The sequence below is a fragment of the Rattus rattus genome, chromosome 9 (genome assembly GCF_011064425.1).
Source record: "Rattus rattus isolate New Zealand chromosome 9, Rrattus_CSIRO_v1, whole genome shotgun sequence".
Taxonomy (NCBI): Eukaryota; Metazoa; Chordata; class Mammalia; order Rodentia; family Muridae; genus Rattus; species Rattus rattus.
In genome coordinates, this window is record NC_046162.1 from 37807152 (window position 1) to 37813954 (window position 6803).

The window sequence follows — 6803 nt, forward strand, 5'->3', positions numbered from 1 at the left end:
TTATTATTATGTGTAATATCTGTGCATCTCCTGAAATATATACAAGGAATAGTTCGTGTTAATTTATCTCATTTCCCAGCCTTCTGAACAGTGTGGGGTTTTCTGTCCGTAGCTCTCCCTTTGTGAGGTCTTTTCAATACTGAAAGAAAATCTGAGGCTGGGAGCTGGAGGCGGCTTGGCTGCCATCGTGTGATCTTCCGCCTCATGCCTGCGTTTGCGTCAGAGGTGAGGCTCCGGGCTTCTCCTATTGCACCTGAGCAAGCTATGGCCTCTTCTGAGGTCAGCAGCCAGGCTCCAGCCTCAGCTCCTCTTCCGCTATCCTTTGGCTGAGAGCAGGAGGTGTGGCCTGTTCCCCAGGGTCCAGGGATCTTCAGGATCCTCTCTGGGGCATTCTGACAGTGTCATGAAGAGTGGGTAGTGAGCTGTGTCACACCTCTTCTTTCTGAGACTCAGTTTCTCCACCCGTGTGACAGTGTACTGAGTGATGCCACAGTGCAAACGACTCCCCAAAGTTCTAAAAACCCACAGTTCAGGCTACGCCGCTGGGAAGCATCCATTCCTGAGGACAGCCTGCCCCCTATTGGTCGCTCATGGTAGTGCTCAGTAAACTTAAAAGACTCCCCAATAGTGACTTCTCCGTCCTCTGGGACCTTTTTGGAAGCTGTGGCTGTCTGGAGAAACTAAGCTTTCAAAAGGCTAGTCAGTCCAGCTATCTGAGGGCCTTATCTCCTGCACAGCTTGGCTTGTTGTTTTGTTTTTTTCTTTTTTCCTTTGTTATGCTAGAGATGGAATCCAGATCTTTGCACTTGTGAAGCAAGTACCTCTACCCATAAGACTCTATACCCAGTCACGGTGTGACTTATCCTGGAAAAACACTTTTTAAAGGTTTATTTGCTCTGGATAGAGCATTAGCAATAGACAAAAGAAAGAGCTCCACCCAAGTCCAGCTTAGTTGGGGTCACGTGGGTGACTGAAAAACAGCCACATCCCTGAAGAGCCCACCCTGTTGTGACAGCTCAATGGCTCTCAACAGCTGCATCCCTGAAGCTGTGTGCCTGCCTAGCAGGCAGCTCCCCGACAAGTGTCTTCTCCAGTAGCTGTTCTTTGCTGCTGTAACCTTGAGGAAGGGACTCTGATTCTTGTACTATTCAATGCTTCCTGGGTATTATTGTAAATGTTTCTGCTTGGGTGGGAGGGTATCCTGGGGCTTGGGAGCTCGGGAGTCACACAGCTCTGAGAGGAGAAGGTATGCCAGTGGAAGGGCGTCCTGAGACACCAGAGTTCAGGAACCATATAGCTCTGAGGAAGCCTCTTCAGCAGAGGCATTGCAGCTCAGGATGGTGTCCCCCAAAGGATGGTGTCCCCAGCTAAGCTCAGGAACCTCAGCCTCTCCTCTCACTTCTCTTCTTTGCTTCTTTCTCCTCAGTCCTTCCAGGTAGTAAATCTCATGAAAAAGATTTATTGCAAGGCCCTGGGTTCGGTCCCCAGCTCCGAAAAAAAGAACCAAAAAAAAAAAAAAGATTTATTGGAGCGTCCGGTGTGTGGAGGGACAAATCCAGGAATGGCTGCCCTCTGATCCCAGGAGTGGGCAGCAAGGAATTTGACAAAGACCCGTGCTTATATAGGGTTTCTTAGGGGGTGGAGCTTTTTAAGGACAGGATCCGGAGTGAGGATTGGTGCGATTTCAAATCCTGAGCTTGGGGAGCTCAGGGATTGGTGGCTTTTTTTCACGCCTCTTTCCTTGAATTGGGTCCATGGGTTAGGGTGGGAAGTTCTTCCAGGCTCCAGCCGGCTTTTGCGGAAGCGCCATGTCTGTGGAGCTGCTGGGAGTTTGGGGGGTGTGGAGGCTGGAGAGGAGGTGCTGCCACTGTGGACAGCTCCTGTAGCATAGCTCCTGGAGTGGTGTGTCACTAAGGCTGTAGACTGAGGCAGGGAAAAAAGGTGTAGCCACCACGGACAGCTCCTCATAACAGCAGTAGGCTGAGACAAGAAAGGTGAGCCACTGTAGACAGCTCCTGTGATGGCTGCAGGCTGAGGAGATGTCGTGGTGCCACCATTTTGACAGGAGCAGCCGTTTTTTGACAGCTCCTACAGGGGCACCTCACCATGGTCAAAGCTGGGGTAGTGAAGGAGAGGGAGCAAGCTGCTTTAGGGACTACAATTCTAAGTTTTGTTAGGTTCCGAAACAGAATGTTTCAGTATGGAAGAAATAGCCACAAGACCCAGCGCTTCCTTTTTCAGTGTCTTCTCCTGTTGCTGTGATAAAATATGCTGAAAAAAACAAGGGGAATAAAAAAAAAAAAAACAAAAACAAAAAACAAAAAACAAAAAAAAAAACAAAAACAAACAAACAAAAAAACAAAAAAAACCAAAAAAAAAAAAAAAGTGAGTGTGGAAAGGTTTCTCTTGGCTCACAGTTATGGTCCATTATGGCAGGGTAGTCAGCAGGGGCCTGAAGTGAGTAGTCACTTCATCCCCAGTCAGGAAGAAGAGAGCAATGAATGTTTGCTGCTCATCTCACTGTATCCTTTTCACACAGTCCAGGATCCTAGTCTAGGGAGTGGTGCCACCCATAATGGGTCGCCATTGCTATGATGGAACCATGACCAAAGCAAGTTGGGGAGGAAAGGATTTTGGATTACACTTCTACATCACTGTTCATCATTGATGTTCCTGTTCATCAAAACAGAAACTCAAAGTCAGATCAGGAACCTGGTGGCAGCAACGGATGCAAGGTCATGAAAGGCTGGTATTTACCGGCTTGCTCCTCCTGGCATGTTCAGCCTGCTTTCTTATAGAATCTAGGACCATCAGCCCAGGATAGCACTACCCACAGTGGACTGGTACATCCCCCATCAATCACTGATTAATAAAATGCCCTACAGCTCCATCTTATGGAGGCATTTGTTACAATTGAGGTTCCCTCCTTTTAAATGACTCTAGCTTATGTTCAAGTTGACATAAAACTATTCAGGACAATGAGTCTTCCCATCTGCTTAACCTAATTGAGAGAATCCCATGATGTGCCCAGAGTCCTATCTCCCAGGTCATTCTAAACCTCATTAAGTTGACAACTGAGTTTTTTTTAAATATTCACTTATTTTATGTATATGAGTACACTGTCACTCTCTTCCGACGCACCAGAAGAGGGGAATTGAATTCCTTTACAGATGGTTCTGAGCCACCATGTGGGTGCTAGAAATTGAACTCAGGACCTCTGGAAGAGCAGTCAGTGCTCTTAACCACTGAACCATCTCTTCAGCCCAACAACTGAGATTAGCCACTGGGTCTCCTAGGTAACCCTGACTGGATTTGAACTCACAATCCTGCTTCTTGAGTGCTAAGACTACACTGTGCAGTGCTAATAGCCATCAAAGAATAGCATACTAAGATAGTGTTATGTGTTTGCTTTGATGGTGTTGCTTAGCAACCCCAGGCCCTTCTCTAAATGAGCACTCTACTAAGGAGCTAACCCCCTAGCCCTTCCTGAGTGGCTTCCGAACAAACCAATGAGCTAAGCTTTGTATCAGACTCTCTTTTTAAAACCTTTACCAAATTCCTTGGGCTTCGTTTGCTGTGGATTTTTAGCTTGCACTTACGATGCACTGGGTTCCAGCAACCTTGTAGGGAAAGGATGCTTGAATTTCACTTTGGGCTAAGTTTCACCAGGAACCCTACACCCACCCCGCCATTCAAGACTGACAATGACCGATTTATACCCGTTAGACTTGTCCTCTTCTGTTGTGACAGGGGTGGAGAGGGCTCCTTGTTGTTGCTACGCATTCCGAATCACCTGGGGACTCTTCAGAAACACAGATGCCCAAGCTGTTCTCACCCCAAGCGTGGAGCTGGGATGCTGCATGGTCTATGATGGGACGTTGCAGGGTTTCTCCTTGGGGACAAGGGTTCAAGAGAAGACTCGCCTCCCTCACACCTGAACCACTCCTGGTGTTTGGCATAGCTGGGACTCGGGTCCTCCAACTGTTCTCTGCCAGAAGGACACCAACGTTTCCTGCACCCCTGTTGAAGACCGAGCAGAGAAGAAAGCAGAAGGCACTAGATGTAGCCAGTACCGGAATGTAGAAGCTGGAGGGTCCAGAGATCAAGGTCATCCAAGGCTGCAGGGGCTTGGCAGCCAGCCTGACTGTATGAGGTACTGTCTTGGGACACGGGACAGCTGTATCAGAATGATGGGAAGAACGCGGGCGCTGGTCAAGTCTGGGTTGCAGTGTCAGCTCAGGTAAGAATTCAGCGGCTGAGCTTAAAGTGTTGCTACATTTACCACAGAAACTAAACTCCGTTTAATGGGAACCTCGGGACCCAACGAGTCATTTTTTACTAGACATTCTAGCATATGAGAGGTAGTTACACTTGTTGTTTTTAAGTATTTGTTGTTTATTGGAAAACTGAATTAAGAAAGGATGTTTTATCTAGTGATCCTACCCCAGGGGTTTTGCTTCACTGAAATTCATATTCCACATAAGGAAAATGAGGGGCCAGATTGGACCACCCTATGGCTTTAAATAAATGTTACATTCTATGTCCCTAGGAACCTTTCTCTCTAGCACCACCAGGGGGCACTGGACTCTCCTCGATGCCTCGGCTTGGTGACTGACTGGGTCCCCCTGGATCTGGGAGTACAGCTGGAAATCAGGATGTAAAAAAGCAAGCCGGGTCCAGCTCTGCCTGGAAACACCTATCCAAGTAGAGAAAGACAGATCACAAGACTCTGTTGTCCCGATACCACTGACCATTAAGTAGAAGAGAGGAGGCTTCCCACCCACAGCTGGCTGGATGATACATTTCCAGTCCTGTCGGGGACCCTTCTGTCTCCTCTGCGTACTCCTAGTCTTCTGTTTCGATTTGGACATAATTAACACTTAGAGTCCTGCTGCAGGAGCTACAGTAGACATCTGGTACAGCCTAACGGGACTGAGAAGCCCCTGAGTTCCTTCCCAAAGCACATTTCTTCGGGAAGAGATGTGATGGGCAGGAGAAAGGGTCTTAGACCGTAGCGTGTGGCCATTGGTGGTGGAGGCAGTGAAGGTGATGATGATGGCGATTTATTGGCTTTTTCTGTACCCTGCACCATAGCCTGAAAGACAAAAACATTACTGCCAGAATTGTTACAGACAGGCCATGAGACTGGAGTATTGGCAGACGATTCAGTTACACTGTCCCTGGAAGGGGGGGAGGAAAGGAAAAAGGAAGAGGAGGAGGTACAGAGGGAGCCGTCCTTTTCTGGTTCCTTTGACCCTGTACCTCCCATCTCAGAGGTTTGGCTACCAACTCCCTAGGAAATGGTTGAGTCTTCAGTGGTCACCCGATGACCCATACTTCCCACAAGGGCGGGACAGCCACCATTTTAACCCCAAGATGATTTTAGGAAAGTTCTTTGGTTGGCTTTAATTTATGTCTAATTTCTTGCAATGTGCTCTTCCTTTGAACTGTCAGGGCAAGGTCTGGTTTCTTTATGTGTAAGAAGCATGGGACAATAGCCACTCGTGGGAGGCATTGCTTCTCATTGTTTGTATTTTTATTGTATTTATCTTTAAGGTCTAGCTCTAGGTTAGACCTTAAAGTCTGGTGTGGTGTGTGTGTGTGTGTGTGTGTGTGGGTGTGTGTGTGTGTGTGTGTGGTCTTTTATTTTTAAAATTAAATAGGATCTCATGTAGCCCAGGTGTCTTAGTTAGGGTTTCTACTGTTAGGACAAAATACCATGACCAAAATACAAGTTAGAGAGGAGAGGGTTTATTTGGCTTACACTTCCATATCACTGTTCATCACTGAAGGAAGTCAGGTTTAGGAATTCAGGCAGGGCCAGAACCTGAAGGCAGGAACTGTTGCAGAGGCTAGAGAAGGGTGCACTTCCTGACTTGCTTAGCCTTTTTTTTTTTTTTTTTTTTTAAAGATTTATTTATTTACTATATATAAGTACACTGTAGCTGTCTTCAGATACACCAGAAGAGGGCATCAGTCCCCATTACAGATGGCTGTGAGCCACTATGTGGTTGCTGGGAATTGAACTCAGGACCTCTGGAAGAGCAGTCAGTGCTCTTAACCGCTGAGCCATCTCTCCAGCCCTTGCTTAGCCTTTCTTATAGGACCCAGAATCATCCCAGGGATGGCACCACCCACAGTGGGCTGGGCCCTCCCCCATCGATCACTAATTAAGAAAATGTCTGACAGCTGGATCTTATGGAGGCGTCTTCTCAGTTGAGGTCTTTCCTTCAGATAACTCTAGTTCATGTGTCAAGTTAACATAAGACTAGCCAGCACACCAGGCTAGCTTTCAAATCACTTGTAGACAAGAATAAACTTAAACGTCTGAGCCTCCTACCTTACCTCCTTTCTTTCTTTTTTTTTTTTTTTTTTTTTTTTTTTTTTTTTTGGAGCTGAGGACCCGAACCCAGGGCCTTGTGCTTGCTGAGCAAGCACTCTACCACTGAGCTAAATCCCCAACTCCACTACCTTACTTCCTAAAGATTGCAACTATCGTATTGTGCCATCATGCCCAGTTTATTTGGTTCTGGATTCGAACTCGGGGCTTTGGACATCACACAAATGATCCATGAGCTTAGTCACAGCCATGATCTAGGCTACATAAAGCTGGTCTTCTGGCTAGAGTAATGATACAATTTCCTTTGGATATTAAAGGGCTTTAGGGAAGAGGTTGTCTTATTTGGTTTAGTGTTGTGTTTTGTTTTGTCTTTATATGTGAGTACACTGTAGCTGTCTTCAGACACACCAGAAGAGGGCATCGGATCCCATTACAGATGGTTGTGAGCCACCATGTGGTTGCT